The sequence below is a fragment of the Macrotis lagotis genome, chromosome 8 (genome assembly GCF_037893015.1).
Source record: "Macrotis lagotis isolate mMagLag1 chromosome 8, bilby.v1.9.chrom.fasta, whole genome shotgun sequence".
In the NCBI taxonomy this organism is placed as follows: domain Eukaryota; kingdom Metazoa; phylum Chordata; class Mammalia; order Peramelemorphia; family Peramelidae; genus Macrotis; species Macrotis lagotis.
In genome coordinates this window covers 122,061,858-122,084,257 of record NC_133665.1, presented here as the reverse complement: position 1 = coordinate 122,084,257, position 22,400 = coordinate 122,061,858, and positions in this window count along the sequence as shown.

The following is a 22,400-nucleotide window of genomic DNA, read 5'->3' as shown; positions in this document are numbered from 1 at the left end:
TTAAGGAAGGAAATTATATCCTCCTAAAAGATAACATAGACAATGAAGCAATTTCAACAGTAAATATATATGCACCAAATTGTATGCTACTCAAATTCTTAGAGGAGAAGCTGAATGTGTTTCAGGAAGACACATATAGCAAAACTCTACTGGTGGGATAACTCAATTCCCCTCTCTCAGATTTAGAAAAATCTATCCATAAAATAATCAAGAAGCAAGTTAAAGAGGTAAATAGAATGTTAGAAAACCTAGACATGATAGACCTTTGAGAAATTTGAATGGGGATAGACAGAATATCCTTTATTTACTGCAGTACATGGTACTTACACAAAAATTGGCCATGTACTAGGGCATAAAAAACTTTTGATCAAATGCAGAAAGACAGAAATTGTGAATACTTCCTTTGCAGATGATAATACAACAAAAATCAATAATGGGTCATGGAGAGATAGACCTAAAACTAACGAAACCAAAAATCCTCATTTTAAAGAATGAGTGGATCAAACAACCAATCATAGATCTAATTAAAAATTTCATCCTAGATAATGAAAACAAGGAGACAAGATACCAAAACTTATGGGATACAGCCAAGGCAGTTATTAGGGGATACATTGTATCTTTAACTCCTTACATGAATAAAATAGAGAAAGAGGAAATAAATGAAATAAAGCAAACAATTAAAAAAATTAGAGAAACAACAAATTAAAAACCCCAATTAAATATCAAATTTAAAATTCTAATAACAAAAATAATCAAAATCAAAATCAAGAAATAATAAATAAAACCAAGAATTGGTTTTATGAAAAAATCAATAAAATTGATAAACCTTTGGTTAATTTGATTAAAACACAGAAAGAAGAAAACCAAATCACTAATATCAAATAAATGAAATAGGTGAAGTCACCATCGATAAGAAGAAAACTAAAGTAATAATTTGGAATTATTTTGCCCAAAAATATGCCAATAAATGTGATTACCTATATTGAAAAAGGATGAATATTTACAAAAATATAAATTGTTCAGATTAAATGAAGAAGAAATTAGATACCTAAATAGACCTATCTCAGAAAAAGAAATTCAACATGCCATCATTGAATTCCCTAAGAAAAAAATCTCCAGGGCCAGATGGATTCACCAATGCATTTTATCAAACACTGAAGGAACAATTGAGTGCAATTCTTTATAAACTCTTTAGAAATATAGGTTAAGACAGAACTATGGCTAACTCCTTCATGACACCAATATGATGCTAATGCCTAAATCAGGTAGAGTCAAAACAGTGTAAGAAAATTATAGACCTATTTCCATAATGAATATGCTTGCACAAACCTGAAACAAAACCTTAGCAAAGCAATTGCAACAAATTATCACTAGGATATACACTATGACCAAGAAGGATCTATCCCAGGAATTCAGGATTATTTCAATATTTGGAAAACTGTTAGTGTAATTGACTATATGAATAACAAAACTAACAGAAATCATATAATTATCTCAATACATGCTAAAAAAGCCTTTGACAAAATACAGCACCTATTCCTACTAAAAAGATTAGAGTGTAGGCATAAATGGATTGTTCCTTATAGTGATAAGAAGTGTCTATCTGAAACCACCAACAAGCATTATATGCAATGGGGATAACCTAGAAGCATTCCAAATAAGATAAAGGGTGAAACAAGAATGCCCATTATCACCACTACTTTTCAATTTTGTATTAGAAATATTAGTTTTGGCAAGAAGAGAAGAAAAAGAAATTGAAGGAATTAGAATTGGGAATGAAGAAACAAAACTCTCACTCTTTTCCAATGACATGATGAGATACCTAGAGAAGCCTAAAAATCATCTAACAAACTATTGGAAACAATTAGCAACTTTAGTAAAATCACAGGATATAAAATAAACCCACAAAAATCTTTGGCCTTTTTATAAACCCCAAGAGCTTGAAAGAGAAATCCCATTTCAGGTAATGCCAGACAACGTAAAATATTTGGGCGTCTACTTGTCAAGGAAGACTCAAAAACTCTATGAAAACAACTATAAAACACTTCTCAAACAATTAAAATCATATTTAAATAAATGGGAAAATTATCAACTGCTCATAGATAGGCCAAGCTAATATAATAAAAATTACTATTCTACCAAATTGAACTATTTGTTTAGTGCCTTACCAATCAAACTTCCAAAAATTACTTTAATAAGCTAGAAAAAAATGTATGTAAATTCATATGGAGAGACAAAAAAGTAAATATCAAGGGATTTAATGAAAAAAGTGACTTAGTTTTGCCAGATATGAAACTATATTATAAAACATCAGTCATCAAAACTGTCTGGTAATGGCTAAGAAATAGAGTGGTGCATCTGTGGAAAAGATTAGGTACAAAAGAGACAACAGGAAATGATTATAATAATCTGTTCATAAACCCAGAGTCCAGCTTCTGGGATAAGAACTGTCTCTTTGATAAAACTGTTGGGAAAGTTGGAAGTTAGTATGGCAAAAATTTGAATTAGACCAACATTTCACACCCTATAACAAGAAAAGATTAAAGTGGATAGAGGATTAAGACATAAAAGACAATGTTATAAGCAAACTAGAAGATCAAGAAATAGTTTACCTGTCAGATCTATGGAAAGGGAAGCAGTTTATGAACAAGAAAGAGATCGAGAACATCATTAAAACAACCTAGATAATTTTGATTACATTAAATTAAAAGCTTTTTGCACAGCTAAAACCACTGTAACCATGATCAAAAGAAATGTAATAAATTGAGAAACACATTGGTCCAACTAGTTTTTTTTCTGACTAATGACTCATTTCTAAAAGATACAGAGAACTGAGTCAAATTTATAAAAAATGCCATTCCCCAAATGGCAAACAATCAAAAGATATGCAATGCAATGTACAGATGAGGAAATCAAAGCTATCCATAGTCATGTGAAAAAATTATTCTAAATCATTACTGATTAGAGAAATGCAAATTAAAGCATCTCTGAGGTACCACCTCACAACTCTCATATTGGCCAATATAACCAGAAAGGACAATGGTCAATGTTGGAAGAGATATGGGAAATCTGGGACACTAATACTTTGGTAATGGTACCCTTACTGATCCAACCTGTTCATTCCATCAGTGGCATAATCAGAAAAATTATAGGTTATCTGTGAGGGAGAATACCATCTGTAACCAGAGAAAGAACTGTGGAGTTTAAATAAATACTAAAGATTGTGTCTATTTTTTAAAAAAAGATGTGCCATATCCTACATAATTTTGATATATATAATATTTCATTTTTCTTCAAGGATATGATTTTTCTCTCAATACATTCAATTTTGATCAATTAATAGCATGGTAACAAAATAAAGATTATCAGAATGCTTTTTGTGGTGTAGTGGGGAGAGGGAACAGGGTGTGTGGGGGGAATTTATGAAATTTAAAACCTCAAAAGAAAAAATGATAGCTAGAAACTACTATTGCCTATTTCTATATGTGTATGTGTATGTGTATGTATATATGTATATGTGTATGTATATTTATGTGTATATGCATATGTGTATTCATGTATATTCACATATGTGTATATTCATAAATATGTATATTCATATATATAAATACACGTATATATGAAGAAAACACAAAGGATTGGGCAGATAAGTGGTGCAGTGGATATTGTACCAGCCTTGGAGTCAGAAGGACTTGTGCTCAAATCTGACCTCAAAAACTTAATAATTACCTGTATAACCTTGTACAAGTCACTTAACCCCATTGCCTTGCCAAAAAAAGAAAGGACAAAGGATTAACTTTTCCAAAATTTCCCACAGAAATATCATATATTGAATTGTTATTTATAAGAAAACCATTGTTTAATTTCATCCCTAAATTTCATTGACTCAATTAATTTTTTGTACAGTTTGATTTAACTGTTTTTAAACTAGAGGTCACTCCATCTACAAAATAGAAAAAAATCATTTAATTATTTTTTACTGAAAATTTTCCTGGGTTACAAACCCAACTCCCAAGATGAAGATAAGGTGCTTTGTTCTGTTTTGTTTTTAAATAAGCACTGATGTTTCCATGCTTATAAATATATGCTAAATTACTTTTTAAAATTATTCTTAGGTACTACATAATTTTCTGTCTCTCTAATATTATTTTGACATGAAATATGAAGGAATAGAGAAGATTAGTTCAGAAAGAGTATAACTTGCTTACCCACTGTGACTTAAGAGTATAACTTTGCTTATGGAGATGCTAGTCAAGTTTACAAAAGAAGCTAATAATTTTTCCTCTATAATTCTGGCAAAACATTTAAACAAAATTAACCTCACTTTAAAATTTAGAGTACTTTAAAGTTTTCATATATATTACACCAATACTGTGAATGGCCTTTCTCGGTTTCTTTTCTCTCTCCTTCTCTGAGTTGTACATGTTTTCACCTCTAAAATTATTTTGTGTCTATGTATATTTATAATGATTTAATTATTTTGATGGGGAAGTAGATAGAGGGCTGACCCTGGGGCCAGAAGGTACTTGAGTTCAAATCCAACCTCAGACACTTGCCACCTGTGTGACTCTAATCAAATCACTTAACCCTATTTACCTCAGTTTCCTCATCTGTAAAATGAGCTAGAGAAAGAAAATACAAACCACTCCAGTATCTTTTGTCAAGAAATCCCAAATGGATCATGAAAGGTTGAGCACTACTAATTAGACTGCACAATAACAAAAAGTGTTTTTGTAACATTTTAAGATTTACTGAACATTTTACAAATATTACTTCATTTTGTTGTCCATTATCTATTTTTGAAGAGGAACTATGACATCAGGAGGGTGGTGCCTTGATTTGAAAGTGAATTGGATTTGATTGAGGAAGAACTGTGCAAAGCCATTGGTTTCACTTTTACCTCATTTTACCTTCACATCAACTCTTAGGAGGTGAATGTTCCTATTATTGCTAATTTTACAGATGTAGCAACTAAGTAACAAGAGATATTAGGTGATTTGCCAGTTTTCACACAGTTTGAAACTGTCTGAGCCTGGGTTTGAACTCATTTTCCTCACTCCTGTTATAGCACTTGATCACTTTTTCACTTAACTGTCCTTATATATCTTGTCTTGTACATAGTCATTGTTTCATAAATGATTGTCAATTGATTGGAGCAGGTAGCATAGAAATTGACTGAATTTTCCAGATGAGGATTGTGGCCACAAATCACTCTAACAGCACTTGCCAATTTTCTTTCTTACCTAAGCTTCAGCCCTGTGTGTACTGTGTCATTCTCTGCCCAGATCACAGATATACAAATAGTTTTATTTCCTTCACTTTACATAGGTCATGGCTCAAATTTGCTTCTGGATATTGCCAATGAATACTTGACCAAAGTTTTCGAACAGACTGTACAATCTGATCCATTCAGGAAATACCCTTCTGTGAAATGGTAATCAGAGAAGAAAAGTACTTCAATAAATATGTATTGTGGTTACTTTATGTCCATTTTCAATGAAAGTGTTCAAGAGAAATACTCAAATCAAGGAATTTATAATCTCTTAGAGGGAAAAGAAACTATGACTAGTCAAATTGGTGCATTATCAAAAGAAGCAAACAAAAAGAATAAATGTGAAATTAAACACTGTAGAATTTCTGAAGGAATGCTTCAACATGGGATTTTTTAGCTGGTAGATATTATGAGGCACTTTGTTAAAAAAAATGGATAAAGTCCTGGGCCTGGAAAAGTTCATCAAAGACTCTGATCCTCAGTTTTATCAGTATAGTGGGGATAAATCATTATCTTTGAAGGTGGTTTCAACAAATAAAATAACAACAAAACAAAAAAAGACTAGTATTTATATCACTTTTAAAGATGTACAAATCTTCTTTCAGATATCATCTCCTTTGATTTTCACAACTCTGAAGGTTAAATTATTATTCCCATTTTACAGCTGAGGAAATGGACAATAATTAACATTACCTGATTCTTTCTGACAAAAGAATCCAGTCCACCTAACTTCTGGTTCTGCTCTCTGTCCACTATGCCTCTTAACAATTATATAATGCTTTTAGGAAACAGAAATATCTTTATATATTTAACTGAAAAACAGAAGTAACTCACCAAAGACAATCATGTTGTTTCATTTGACAGTAGAAAAATTAAAATGATGTGGAAGGGGAAGGAAGAAAAGGCATGGAAATGTTATTCAAGTAAAAATTTCTTTTAAAGTAGTAAGATATTTTTGAAACATTTTCACCCTTTTCCCTATAAAAGATCTAGTAACAAGAGCTTTATCTTTATAGAATGTCCCAAAATTCTTAGTGGAGTTTCAGTTTAAAACTTAAAGGTTCATGGGCAGCTAGGTGGTACAGTGGATAGACCACTGGCCCTGGAGTCAGGAGGACCTGAGCTCAAATCTTTTCTCAGACACTTAATAATTACCTATTTGTGGGACCTTGCACAAGTCACTTGACTCCATTCCCTTGCAAAAATTAAAAAAAAAAACTTAAAGGTTCTTGGCTTAAAACTTCCCTAAATTTTTTGGAATACCTGGTATAACATTTTACTAATCATATCTCATCTGAACCTCACAAAGATTTTATATGATCAAAACTATTGAGGTTATAAGTTCCTTTGACTTATCAGGACTTTGAATCAATCAATCAATGAATCAATAAAGATATTCTAATCAGTCAAAAAAAGATGCAAACAGTTTAGAAGGAATCTTGAAATATTAAATTACTCATCTGGCATTATTACACAAATCTCAGAAAGTTCAAATCTTTTTTTAGGTTTTTTTTTTTTTTTTGCAAGGCAATGGAGTTAAGTGGCTTGCCCAAGGCCACATAGCTAGGTAATTATTAACTCTCTGAGGCCAGATTTGAACTCAGATATTCCTGACTTCAGGGCCAGTGCTCTATCTACTGTGTCACCTAGCCACTGCAGAAAGTTCAGATCTTAAGGGTAAAGTAAGTTCAATATCTATCTACTGCATCTGTTCAAGAACCTGCAAAATTCATACATTTTATCATATTCATTACCATTGAATTTGGTTAAAAACAGTAAGCCTATCATGTAATTCCCCACAAGAGTTACCAAGTAGCTTTTCATCTCTGGAAGAAATAATTGTCAAAGAAAACCTTTCTAAGAAAGAGAAGGAAAAGGAAGGGGAGGGAAGGGAGGGGAAAGGAGGAGAGGGGAGGGGAGGAAAAAGGAAAGGGAAAAGGAAGGAAAAAGCAAAAGTGGGGGAAGGAAAGGAAGGAAAGGAAAGGGGAAAGTGAGGTTTTTTTTCCCAATAGCTTGAATGTTTGGGTTTATCAAATACTGATCATTTATTTCTGTGTAGTGTGAACCATATCTATTCCACTGATCTATCATCCTGTTTCTTAGCCAGCATCAGATTTTTTTGATGAGTTCTCTTGTTAATACAGCTTGAGATCTGATATGACTAAGTCACTTTCCTTCAATTTTTTCCAATACTTCTCTTGATATTGTTGATCTTTTCTTCTTCCAGATTAATTTAGTTAATTTTGCTTGTTCTATAAAATAATTTTTGGTACTTTGATGTTGCAGTGAATTAGTAAAGCAATTTACATAGACATATTGATTCAGTCTAATGATGAGCAATTAATATATTATCAATTTTCCAGGTCTAACTTCATCTGCATGAAAAATGTTTTATTATTGTGTTCATGGAATTTGTTTCAACAGGTAGATGCTCAATTTTATATTGTCTACAGTTATTTTAAATGGAATTTCTCTATTTCTTCATGCTGCATATACTTTCTTTACTAATATATGAAATGCATATCACTTATATGGGTTTAATTCTTATCCCACAATTTTGACAAATTTTTAAATTATTTCAAGTGATTTTAAATTATCTAAGATTTTCTAAATAAACACCATTGCGTTTTTTGCAAAAGAGTGATAGTTTTGTTTCTTCATTCCTGTTCTAATTCCTTCAATTTCTTTTTCCTTCTCTTATCGCTATATCTAGCATTTCTAATGCAATATTGAAAAATGGGAATGATATGGGGCAGCTAGGTGGCACAGTGAATAGAGCAAGGGCCCTGGAGTCTGGACTATCTGAGTTCAAATGCAGCCTCAGACACTTAATCATTACCTAGCTGTGTGTCCTTGGGCAAGTCACTTAATCCCATTTGCCTTGCAAAAACCTAAAAAAAAATAGCAATCATAAAGGGAATTCATGCTTTACTCTTGATCTTACTGAACAGGCTTCTAGTTTATCCCATTACAGATAAAGCTTGCTACTAATTTTAGATAGATTACAATTTATCATTTTAAGGAAAGTTCTGTGTATTATCCCAAATGTTTTTAATGTCATCCAAAATTTTTTCTGTATCTACTGACATAATCATGTGGTTTTTTTTGTTTTGTTTTTAAAATGGTCAATTATGCTGATAGTTTTCCTAATATTAAAGCAGCCTCACATTTCTGGTATAAAACCTGACTGCCCAAAATATCTTATCCTTATGACATAATGCTTTAAGCTCCTGGCTAGTATTTTATTTCAAAGATTAGCACAATATTCATTAGATAACTTAGCCTATTGTTATCTTTCTCTGTTTTTGTTCTTCCTGATATAGATATAGATATAGATATAGATATCAGTACTCATCTCATCAGTGTAATATATTCTATTGCTCCTTTGTCTGTTTTCCCAAATAGTTTATATATTATTGGAATTGTTTTGCAAATGTAAATGGGTGGTAGAATTTACTTGTGATTCCTGGGGTTTTTTCCTTAGGGAGAACCTTGATGACTTGATGACTTGTTCAATCAATTTTCTTTCCTAAAATACAGTTATTTAAGTGTTTTTATTTATTTTTATTCCTGGTGACTCTGGTCACAAATTTATTCTTGGGTGACTCTGGTCAATTTATGCTTTTGAAAAATCCATCAGTTTTATCGAATTGTTAAATTTTGTGTCATATGTGGACAATGTTTTGTTTTAATTTCATCTACACTGATGTTGAATTTATCCTTTTCATTTTTCATACTGGTATTCTTTCTCTCATAATCAAATTTTCAAAGGATTTGTCAATTTTTTTCATAAAGCTAATTCTAAAATTTATATATTGATTTATTGGGTTTTGTACTTTTAATTTTATTTATCTCTCCTTTGAATTTCAGAATTTCCAATTTGGGCTTTAACTGTGGATTCTTAATTTGTATTTTTAATTTCCTATATTTTTAGTTTCATATCTAATATTATTGATCAGTTATTTCTTTATTTTATTGATGCAACTTTAAGTGATATATTTTCCCCTTAAATGTTACTTTAGCTACTTAACCATAACTATTGATATGCTGTCTTATTACTGCTTTCTCTTTAATACAATTATTGATTGTTTTTGTAATTTGTTCTTTTAACTACACTTACTTTAGGATTAGATTATTGAGTTTCCATTAATTTTTGCCACATTGTGAATGTTACTTTGTATAACTTTCTCCTGTTTATTCACATCACTTCAAATAAACCATTTTCTGGATGGAGAAATTTTAACCTGAGAAACTAATTCACAATAGTGTGTTATGAATATCAGTTAAGAGGGATGAATTCAAGCAGAAGCAGTTCAAAGTTTGTGTCTGGAGACACTAATGTGTGCCTAAGGTAAGTGAAAACAGTGAGATTTAGTATTATGGCAGATTGGTTCCCACAGAGCCTTTTGAATAGATCAGATTAATGACTCTCTTCCAACTCTAAAATTAATGTAAGAGCATCCAAAAGAAGTCTCCTTCTTTTTAAATGCCTGTCTCTGAAAATAAGTTGTCGCAACCTATATATTTCTCTGAATCCTTGAATCTAAAATACTAAGTTAATTTTAAAAAATTACAAAACTTAAATTAAATGCTATAGAAGGGAAAATATCATGTTGTATCTGTAGTGCGTCTATGTGTATAATGTATTTTTTCAATTTTTGTCTTTATTATACAATCAACTAAATAAATTCTTTGAGATGCAATAAAATTATTTAAATACCTATCATTCATTCAATCATTATTGTGTCTTTCCTATTAAATTATGGCTAAACTATTCCTCAGTTGGAAAGTATCAACTGTATTTCTAGTTCTTAATCATCACAAAAAGTCCTTCAATAAATATTATGGGACTTTATTTTTCTTGCTGATATCTTAGGTGAAATTTCTGGGCAAAGTGTGTAAACATTTTTTATCATAATTATATACTGATTTTCAATAAGGAAGGAGGTAGAGAGTAACAGATGAAAGCAGATAATGAGAAGGGGAGGAAAAGACCAGTAAAAGAAAGGAAGAGAGTGAGAAACAAGGGTATAATTTGCTCTGTCTTAAACAGAAGTTTCATGCTAAAACTTTTATAAACAAAATGGCTTTGCCTTCCCTGGGGGTGTCCTGTAGTCCATGATGTCTTCATTTTTATTTTTCTTAAATCTGCTTTCCATTCTCTTGAATATTCAACAAGCAAATGAATCTGCTTCCTAAAGGATATGGGTTTTCATTGAAACAATGCAGATCAGAACTTAATCACATCTACCCAGCTTATATGATTTTCCCATGCTATAAATCACCCCCATTGTATCCCAATGGATTAGTGCTCTTGTTCGCTATTGACTTTCATTTTAAGGATACCCATACAGCATCTTCACCTTGTGAAAAGTAATCTTTTTAAGCATATACTTTCCAAATATTATCATTTCATTTTAATGGAACTTCCTAATTTGTTTTTATGCAATAGACTGTTACATGCAATGCATTTCTTTATTGATTTCTCTGTACGATTCATTTTTCATTCTTGAGAGAATATGGTTATCCATATCCTGGGCAACTAAGTGGCACATTAGATATAGTGCTGTGTATGAAAGACTCATATTCCTGAGTTCAAATGTGACTTTAGTCACTTATTAGCTATGTGACTCTGGGCAAGTCACTTTATCCTATTTGCCTCAGTTTTCATATCTGTAAAATGAACTAAAGGAGGAAATGGAAAATCCCTCCAATATCTCTGACAAGAAAATCATAAGGGGTTAAAAAAGTCAGACATAATTGAACACAAAATTGTTTTTCATATCTCAAAATCATAAAATAGCATTAATAGAATATTGGAATTAAAAATAAGTTTGTAACTTTTTGAAAACAATTCAGCATGTTCAACCCTTCCTGTTTAATTTTGTGAAATTTGTTCTATTTGTTCCAGTCATATATACGTTGAAACACAACTTCCATAGATCCTTACTTTCAAATTCAAATAGAAATGGGGTTTATTTGGCTTTATATTGACATAGAAAAACCAAATATTAACATTATCTTTGTTCCAGTGCTTTTATCTTTTTTATGGGTAGCTAAGTTTTCCAGTGGTTAAAGTGCTGTGCCTGGATCTTTGGGGATTAAAATCTGGCCTGAGACACTTAATAGCTGTGTAACTCCAGGTAAGTCATTTAATCATGTTTTTTCTAAACTTCCTCATCTGTACAATGAACTGAAGAAGGAAATGAAAAACCCTTCCAATATCTTTGCCAAGAAGACCCTAATGGAACCACACTAGGAAGATTTTCTTTCTCCACATCCCAAGGATATGTTTGACTCCTCTCTTAGAGTTCATCAATCAAAATTGCATGTCATAATATGGGCAATGAATTTCCTTCATTCATATAAGAACAAATTCAATATTGGTAACTTAGGTTGTGAAGCAAGACATTCAAGTCAAAGTCCAAGTAAAAAGAAAAATTCCCTTTGAAATGGTATGTCCTTCAGTTTAAAGATGACATGTTGTTGCTTGCATCAAGCTACAGAAAATTGAAGAATAGCTGAAAGTCTTCTGTGTTCTGTGTTACCTTTAGAAACTTATTACTATTAAAATTTTTCCTGTGTTGTTACAACCTAAGGAAGAACATTATTCCGAATGCCATAAAAAAGAATCATTTAATAGTTCATGAAAGCAGCCAGTTTTCCTCTGCACAAATTAGGGGAACCTGGAAAGACTCAGCTTGTAGTAATTATAACTCAAGGAAACTTCTTAGATCCAATTTATACCAGCATGAACACAGTAGGATTGAGAATTCTAAACTATTTTGACGTCTCTGTAAGGAAAATAGCTTTGACATGAATAAAACATTGAGATAATGAAACCACTCTACAAATGCTTAGGAAGGGTAAAAAGATAATTTCCATAAAAAATACAAAATAAAGAAAATAGTGGAAATATTTGATTCCATAATTTTCCTAATAAAGTCATCATAACAAACATATTCATGTATGTGTTATTTCATAAAGGGGTATATGATTAGTCAATAGACCATTAACACATATCTTAACAAGGAACAAGGCAATAAAACCTCTTTGAAAGGGGGAATCAAAGTATAGAAGTAGATCTAATGATACTATTTTCCATTTTTATCCAGTTTCACAGCTGTTGATTATTGAGTAAGTAATATTTTCATAGATTGGAAGCATTATGTTTGTGTAAAAACTAAGTCAACAAATAATTACATATTAGAAATTATATGACTCATAATGTATCAAAAAGAAATTATATGAATAAGAAATATTGTTGGTTTCTAAGTTTGAAAACATTGTATTCATAATCTCAAGAAATCATTACAATGATTTTGATTTGGGCTTTGTTTAGCTTTATCTAAATTCGTGTAAGCAAATAAATTATACATTGCAGTGTATGTAAAACTTAAATAGCATATTTTGCTCCTCATTTTCTTCTTCAAGATATTTAGTTATAGATTTTCAATAACATTTTTCTCATTGCTAGAATTTAATGGAAGTTGAAAAAACCCTTTTAAGGTTTGATTAAACTTCTCTAGAATATTCTGAACAAGAAACTACTGCTTGAATATTGCCTTTAAATGAAAACTTGTTAAGTGAAAAGGTAGTTCAACTTGTTTGGTCATGACTTTCAAAGAATCCAGTGATTCTTAAATTCTTAAATTATTTCAGAGGGTTTTTTTCTGGATGCCTAATAGTAGATTGTATTTTATTTTTCTATTGTTTGGTTTTGTTCTAAACTTTCTTAAGTTCTTGTAGGGTCCTTCAGTACTTGCTCTGCCTTGGCACTGGACTGGCTGTCTGTCTTCTGTAGGCTGCCCACGTTCTGGAGTTCTGAATTCCAGCTATCAATTCCTAGGTTATCTGAATATTAATCCATAGCTATTTTCGCTTAAATAAACTTCCTGTTCTTTTCCCTAAGTGTTAATGATAGGAGGGATAGTGAATAGAATCTCTGTAGTAGGAGAAGCTATGTGGCACACCCCATTGCTTTGCAAAACAAAAAGCCTAAAAAAAGAATCTCTCTAGTATACAAGATGCCAAAAATAATTAGGAAAACAACATGTGGGAAAATGTATTGGATGAGCAACTTTTGAGAATAACTGTCTTCTGTTTTTATTTCAACAGGCAAGTGTTGGGATCCCATTGGCTTTAGAAGTTAATTTCTTCCCTTCTATACTCAGAATACCCCAAATGGTCTGCAATCTTGTGAAGTCTTCAATTAGATTGAAGATTGAATTCCTTTCTCTTTGGTTTTCTTTATCATTCTTACTTCTAGTACAGGGTTCAAAATTTGCTAGAAAATTTTAAAGGAGATGGGCTGATATAAGGCCTTTCCCTTTATCATCTCAGCTGCAATCCTAAATAATTATAATCTCATGTAGATATAAGTTCTTACTATATGTAATCAAAAGTTTTCAATCCAGTGAACATTAAACACCTAATGTAGATATGACATCATCCAATCCAATTTAATCCATTCCAAACAATATTTTGGGCCAGTTATTATATATTAAGTGCTATGTATACTATTAATAGAATTAAAAAACAGTCCCTTCTCAAAAAGTGGGAGACTATAGACAAACGGAGGCAGGGAAATGAAAGAGAAGGACATCAAGACACCAGGTACCATACACTGCAAGGTAATATGGCACCTTGTTCTGTGGAATAGAAAGCAGCCATTGCAGCAAATGTACAGGAGAGGGAGCAGCTCCCACAATAAAGGTATTAGGAAAAGTTTGGTACTCTCCTCCAGTCAAAATGTAGAAGCAACTGAGGAAGGTGGTGGCAATCAAGGATAAAATTAGGAACATGGTGTTGAGTTTAGAAGTGATGTTTATCTTAGGAAGTGTATCTTGTATCCTTGAGTTAAAATTAGGATGGGCAGCAAATGCAAAGTGGAGTGAGTTTCTAGAGATAAATTCTGGAGACACAAAGTCAAAAAAAAGTCAATCTCCTTGAGGAGTCTATATTATACTTTAGGACTTAAATAAAGAGTGTGTGGATAGTTAATGGAAAATTAAAGTGTCAAAGAAGGATTCATGTATGAAGAGGCATAGATTTTGAGAAGTAGAGATGCAGTAAGAATGAAGTTTGAGCATGAAAGATGATATCAATTCAATTTAGCAATATTAAATGTCTTATATGTCAAACACTGTGCTAGGCTTTGGTATAGATAGAAAGAAAGAAATGAAATATATTTTTGCTTTAATAGGGTTACATTAATTTGACATGTGGGTGTTTGTAGCAGTCAAGATGTATACAAATAGGATACATATATGTTACATATAATACATAGGTAGCAAAGAGCATAGAGTGAGCACTAGCCTTGGAGTCAGGAGGATGGAGATTCAAATACAGTGTCAGTACCTTGGGCAAGTCATTTAATCGGATTGCCTCACATCTAGGGTCATCTTCAATATTCCTGATTAATGTTTGTCCTTCATTTTTTAAGAAGACCACGAAATCAGGGAGGTGATACCATCACAAGCACATGAATTAGATGTGTGAGGGGGTGCTGAGCTAAGTCACCAGTCTTACTTTCTCCTCCAGAGTCATCTGTGTCCAGTGGCCAGATATGGATCGGGATAACTGGAGATGGCCCTGGATGCAAGGTAATCAGAGTTAAGTGACTTGCCCAAGGTTACACAGATGGCAAAAGTCAAGTGTCTGAGACCTGATTTGTACTCACAGCCTCCTGATTCCAAGGTCAGTGCTCTATCCACTGTTCCACCTAGCTGCCCTGCTGATTCATATCTGATCACTGGATCCAGATGACTCTGGAGGAGAAAGTGAGGCTGGTGATTTAGCGCAGCACCCCTCCCCCAAATCCAATTTACATGTTTGTCATGGCATCACCTCCCTGATGTCATAGCTTTCTTTGAGAAATGAAGGACAAACATTATCATCATCATCATCATCATCATCAACATATAATAGCATGTATCTAACATTTTAAGTTTTGCAAAGTGTCATATTAACTTCCTTTAGCCTTTCAACAACCTTAGGAAATAGATACTATTATTCTACTTCTTTAATAGGTAAGGAAAATGAATTTTTTATCAATTTATCAACGTTAAAAAGGAGGGAGAGTACTAATACTGAATCAGGAATCATTTTGAAGTGCCTTTTATAGGAGATAAAACATATGTTAAGAGTTGAAGGAAGATAGAGATTCCAAGATTCAGAGAGAAGATTTCAAGTCAAGGAGCAGAGCTAATTCAAAAACTTTGAATAAGGAGATAACATTTTGTGTGCCAGAAATAGTAGGTCATTTGACTTGTATAAATGAGGAGAGATCAAAGAAGTAGATATAGTATTTGGAGACCCCTAATGTTGCAACTTGATTAAAACACAGACTTCAGAAATGAAAATCATAAGAACGATACTGGGAAGGTATCCTGGATATAGATTATGAGAGCTTTAGGGAAAAGCATATTAACAAAAATTATCTTGGTTTCAAGAAGTATTTGCTAATACACTGTTGGAATAGGGAAGTAATTGAGATAAGACAACTAAAATTAAATTCCAGTTAAATTCTACCCCTATATTTTTTTCCCATTGATCCTAGATCATTCTTCTGAATATTTTGCTCAGATTTGGACATTAAATTTTAATTTGGATATTGACAACTGAAATGTGAGTAAAGAGGTGTGTGATAAGGATGGTGTGAAGGATTCAAAATCAGTATGAAGAAATTTCATGTTTAGTAGAGTGAGGAGGTGACATGGATTTAGCTAAGATATAATTATAATTATATAATATATTTATAATCTGAAGATCACTAATGTAGAAGAAAACTCATATTCTGAAATGTAAGAATCCATTAGCTGTTTTAAGGCCATATTACACTATTGAGTTATAGTTTTCTTTTTTTTTAAATTCATTTAAGGCAATAAGGTTAAGTGACTTGCTGAAGATCACACAGCTAGATAATTATTAAGTGTCTGAAATCGGATTTGAACTCAGGTCCTGCTGATTCCGGGCCGGTGTTCTATCTGTTGCACCACCTAGCTGCCCCTATTTAGCTTTCTTTCAACAAAATGCCCTAAGTCTTTTCCACATGAATTGCTGTCATAATTTATATCATCCTTCTGATAAATGAAGAACTACATGTGTGTGTGCATACATATATATGTATATATAATGCTCATAAAAAGTCCACTTGTTAGCTTTGATCTACTGTTGTCAATATTTTCAGTTTTTCCTATTATATATGTTAGCCTGCCTGCTTGATCTGTGAAATTTATATGCTTGTAATTTGTTTATAGTGGCATCTTAATCTAGGCATAGTATCATTACTTGACATTTAGGGGAAGGGATGTTCAACAAATTTTGAATCCCCCTTATCTGTGATAAAATACAGTCCACATTCCTCCATTGTCTCTTTAAGTTATCTTGGGTTATTCTGTAAAAAAGCTTGTGGAAATCAAGAGTCACAAGAGCTATAATCTCAATCTAGTAACCCTATTAGCAAAGGAAATAGGGTTATTCTTGCAGGCATCCACCAGAGACTCATTATTAAACTTTAGGAAAATATAGAGGGAAAAAAAGCAGGGGAAAATTAAAGCTTTCTCTTTATCTCAGCTTCAAGAGGTATTCACAAATACCCTGGTGGCATAGGAAGGGAACTGAGACAGGCAACTGTAACAAAATATATCCACAAATAGCATTCTCTAGGGATAAATGTAGGATGATTTGGAATGAAATATAAATCTGATTTTTATTTTTTTACTCAATTCTTCAAATATGGTACACATAGAAAGAACTAAAGTAAAATGAGAATAAGATGACAAAAGTTAAATACATCCTGACGTCCAGGAGGTTACATTCAAATGAAAAGTAAATTGTATATGTTCCAAGTAATCTGTAAATATATACATATATGTATATGATATATACATACACTTATGTGTGTGTGGATAATAGTGTATTAGAGGAAGAAGAAAGCAATGAAATGGGAAATTCAGAATTTTTGAGATAGTTAAGTGTATCCACAGGTGCAATTAGGAAATGAAGCATTTAAAGTGAAAGATGAATTATCCTCGTGAAGGAACAACTAATTTGACTTGATTATACAATATCTTGGGGAGGCAGCTAACTAGATAAGATTAATTTGTGGCAAGTCTCTTTGTGATGCCAAGTAAGTGAAATCTAAGCTTGTCCATCAATTGGGGAATGGATGGTATGTAATTGTGGAGGGATATTATTATGCTTTAAGAAATGATGAAGAAATTGTGTTTTGAAAATAAATAGTGAAATAAAACTTACATGAACAGATACAAAATGAAGTGAGAAGAAACAGCACACAGAAATATTGCAATTATAATCATCAATGAAAGACAACCATATTAATAAAATAAACCATGATAAATCCAATTGTCTCATGATGAAAAATAGCATGTGCCCATAGATAGAGAACTGATTGAAAAAATTTGAGTGAAGATTTCCATATTTCCCTTCTATCATTCCCCTCAGGCTCATAACACAGAATTGATCCTATATTCCTCAGTTCTCTCTCATGCATTCCTCTCCTCCACCCCTGCCATATATCCATAAACAAACTGTTTTCTTTGAAATCTTTCTAATGCATCTCCTTCTTTCCTCTGACATTGCTACCAGGCTAGTGCAAGCTCAAATTCTCATTCTCAGGCCTTTACTGTTGCCTATTGGTGGGTTTGCCTCAAGTCTCACCCCACTGTAATCCATCATCCATTCAGCCACTAAAGTAATTTTCCTAAAGTGTAGGTCCAAAATATCAATACCTTCCTTCTATAAACTCCAAAATGCTCTATCTGGCTTTCAAAGCTCCATATAAACTAGGTTCCTTCAGGCTTCTTACATCTTACTCCCTAAAATATTCTTCACTGGTTTCTTGAGTGGTTCACAAATAAGAACCTCTATCTCCCAGTTCAGGGCATTTTCTCTCCTCCCCCATAACTGGAACACTTTCTCCCTCAACTCCGACTACAGACCTTCCGAAATTATTTTAACTATCAGTTAAAATTTAATGCAGAGAGCCTTCCTCTATCCATCTTAATCCTTATCTCTGTTAATTATTTCCTATTTATCATATGTATAGTGTGCCTCATATAAATTTGTTTGCAATTCTGTCTCCCCCTTTAATTGTAACCTTCTTGAAGGCAAAAAAAAATCTTCAGTCTCTTTTTGTTTTCTTAAAGTTCAACATAGTAACTGAAATACAGTCAACACTTAATAAATGCTTATTGATTGATAGATACCATAGATATATTCTGTAGTCATTCAGTATTCCCTTCTCCTAAAATCTCAACACTTCTCTAATTTAAAAAAAATAATAGAATTACCTTGAAATTAGAATCTATGTGGTATTCTTGGTCTTTTCACTTTAGGATTCTTCATTAAAAGAATTAAAAGAATACACATAAAATTGTGTATCTGAAACCAATGTTTTATGAAGCGGAGAATTCTTCCTTTGATTCTACATAATAGAAAGGTCAATTTGTTAATCAAAGTACTGGTTATTGTAACCAGTCACTAGGTATTTCAAAGGAGTATAGATTTTAAGCTTCATAATATTAAAAGTAGACTTGTGAATATTGTATATCACCTAAAACCTTATTCTACATTTCTTAAACTTGTTTTAAAAGTGCAGTTGAATTGAAATAACTAAATGAGTGAAAAAGTGAAAAGAAAAAAGTTAAGGATAATTTTTTTAAGTTTACTATGGAATTTTAACTAGAAAAAGAGAATATAAGAAATGAATAGGATCTTAGATATTACTGACTCTAAGTCCTCATTTTTAATAAATGAGGAAACCAAATCCACAAGATGATTTGCTCCAACTCACACAAAGTAGAGGAAAAATCAGAGTTCTAACCTGTCTTCTACTTCTTACTCCTGATCTCATTTCAAACTCTGTTCCTTTCCTCCAATACTATTTCTTTCATCCATCAATCAAAGAGCATTCATTAAAAACATACAATGTTTAGGCACTGTGATAAACACTAGTTATATAAATAAAAGATTAATAAAAACTAAAAAAATGAAAATTCAAAACATTAACAACAACAAAAACATAACCATAAATATTGCCTGCTTTCAAACAGTCCACATTCTCATAGGAGAGTTATGGAAATGCAATAAATGTATGCAAGATACATTCAGATTACATGAAAGAAAACTTCAAAAGCAAAGACAGTACTAGAAGTGGGAATGAGAAGGACTAAGGAAGACTTCTGTGTTTATCTCTATTGTAGAATGAACATGAGGAATGGGAATTTATTTGAAGCATGAGAACTTTAAGATAAATTTAACAGTTTCCTGACATCAGTTGTGAAATAGAAGAAGAAATGAATTAGCAAGGACAGATGCAATCTTATCTTTCAGGGAGGGAAACTGGAACTTATTAACAAGTATAGGATACTTTAATGTGTCATTATCTGGAAGAATTAGCTGAGAACACTTCATCTTTTATTGATACTTTATAGTTTACAATGGAAGGGAATTTTGTTGAACTAGGAAAGGAAAAAATATACATATGAAATGGTTTTTTTCAGTCAGGAAGATTGCACAATGGTACTACAAAATATAAAGACACCATTTCGTATGTGAAGAAACTTGAGGCTTAGAAGATTGAAGTGCCTGTAGAAAGATCATGGAACCAATGACTATTAAAATTAGCACCTAAATCCTTGACCCCAAGTTCAATGTACTTTTTAATCTACACTTCCTCTAAAGTTTTGTAAAATAAATGACATATGAAAGTAAGGCTATGAGATATTTTTGAACCTCCATTATGATTTTCCTAGATTTTCCTACTCCCTCCCCTCCCTCCCTTCCTAGGAGGAGAATTTTCCTACCATCCAGACCGTCCAGTCTGATTTCTCTCTAATTTTTTTCTTTATATAAACCATCCTACAAGTTTCCATGAGATTGATATTCCTAAGAAAAGATTTATTAAAGCATTGATACAATCACCCTTTATTCAAAAAAGCAAAATTAAATTTTTAAAAATGATTCATTTTTATGAAGCCATCAAATGTTCAAGTTTTGTTGCTAGGGCTATTGTTTCATTTTTTTAAGGCAGTGGGAGGAAACATTCAAGACTAGAAATGATTTGATTAAAAGCTACATCCCAACCTCTGTTTTTTTCAAGATCTATGTGAGAAAGTCCACTTCGTAAGAAACTCCACTGATAAACTTCTGCAGCATCTCTAAAATTTACAAGTTTTAGATACATTCCATAAGGAAACAGAATTTCATTGATGTGTCTATGGTAAAAAGGGAAAAAATGAGAATATGTAACAGGCAGGACTCTTTAAATTCAAGGTTATCACATCAGGCATTATATTAAATTGAGAGGGCAGTTAGGTGGCATAGTGGATAGAGTACTGGCCTTGGAGTCAGGAAGATGGGATTTCAAATCTAGTCTCATGTATTTGGCACTTATTAGCTGTGTGACCTTGGGCAAGTCACTTAACTCTGATTGTCTCACATCCAGGACTATCTCCAGTCATCCTGATTCATATCTGGCTATTGGATCCAGATGGTTCTGGAGGAGAAAGTGAGATTGGTGTCCTAGCAGAATACCCCTCACCCAAATTCAATTGCCATGTTTGTCATGGCATCACCTCCCTAATGTCATGGTCTTTGAGAATGAAAGGCAAATGTCATCATTGAATTGATTCTCCTCGTGAAATTATGTCCCATTCATTCTCTTCATGTATTCCTAGGCTCCAATTAAGTTGGACAACTTGATGGTTCACAAAGACATATCTAGGTTTCCTATCTGTGTTCTTACTGCTCGCTCACTATACAATTTCTGTTTAATATGCACATCTACGTCTATGCCCACATCTACTTGTATCCTTCCTATTCACATTTTCAGATAGAGACACAATAATTTGAGGCAACATGGACTGCAGAAAGAGGATCAACTTTGGGAATACAGGATTTCATTTCAATTCTGTCTTTGATGTTCATTAGCATTTCCTCATCTATAATATATAAAGGCTATAACATATAAGGCAAACTTTTAGCTCTAAATCTGCGATCCTCTGATGTGATCCAATGCTATCAAATTCACAAAACACATAAAACATTACCTCATTGGCTCAATATCATTTCTTCCTAAATGCCTTCTAGACTCAAGTGAACTGTCTCTTCTCTGTATTCTCAATAGCACATTGGAACTATGTGTATCTATATTTTCTTTACCTTCTTGACCACAACCTATATCTTATTTCTCTTTGAATCTCTCCCATGAAGAGGTAAGTACCCGCCACAAAGTAATTGCTTGATAAATATTAGTAAAATTAAGTTAATTCTTCAATTTCCCTCAAAGGCACCATAAAATTATAAACATTTTTATATTTACTTTGGATTTCACATATTCCTGTTGAATTTAAAGCATTTTTGTATTTAATAAACTTATTTTATTTGCATTTATATACCAAGGCAATTCAGTAAAAGGTACAATCTTAATAATTAGGAAGTTTAATGAGTTAGTTAACCTATAAGTTTGCATGAGGCTAAGGTTTTTGGTTTTTATTCTTCCCTGAGCAATAAAATTTTCCTTTTTCTTTTTAGTTATAAGAAATTGGGAGTCATGTTTTTATTTCTAATATTTATTTTGTTTTCTGATAATGCATTCAAGAAAGATTTACTTAATAGTGGAATAGAGGATAGATTCATTTAGAAATAAATTTTTGTAGATGCTTAAGTCCTAAAATTCTGAAGAATTCACAGGAATCATACAGAGAAAAAGGCATTTTTGCAAAGCAGAAAAAAGTAAAGTAGAAGATTACAAACTCAAGTCCAAAGTGTGAAGAGAGGTGTTAGGATGAAAAGTATGGAACTGAGCAAAGGATAAAGTGAAAATAGAGGGCATTTATCACTTTGACCTTTTTATTTCCAGGAGATGGCACACAAAACTAAAATCTAGTTTATTTTCTGTAATACGATTTTGTTTATGCATTGGCCTCTGCATGTTGTAGGAAGCTAGCTACATCCATAAAATATCTGGTCTGACACAATGACAATTTTATAAGAGAAAACATACAGAGATGAGGAAAGTACAGTCAACACTCAAGCAATCTGAAATCTATAGAATTTCCATGTAAATACATCAAAGAAATTTTATCAAATTTTGATGAAT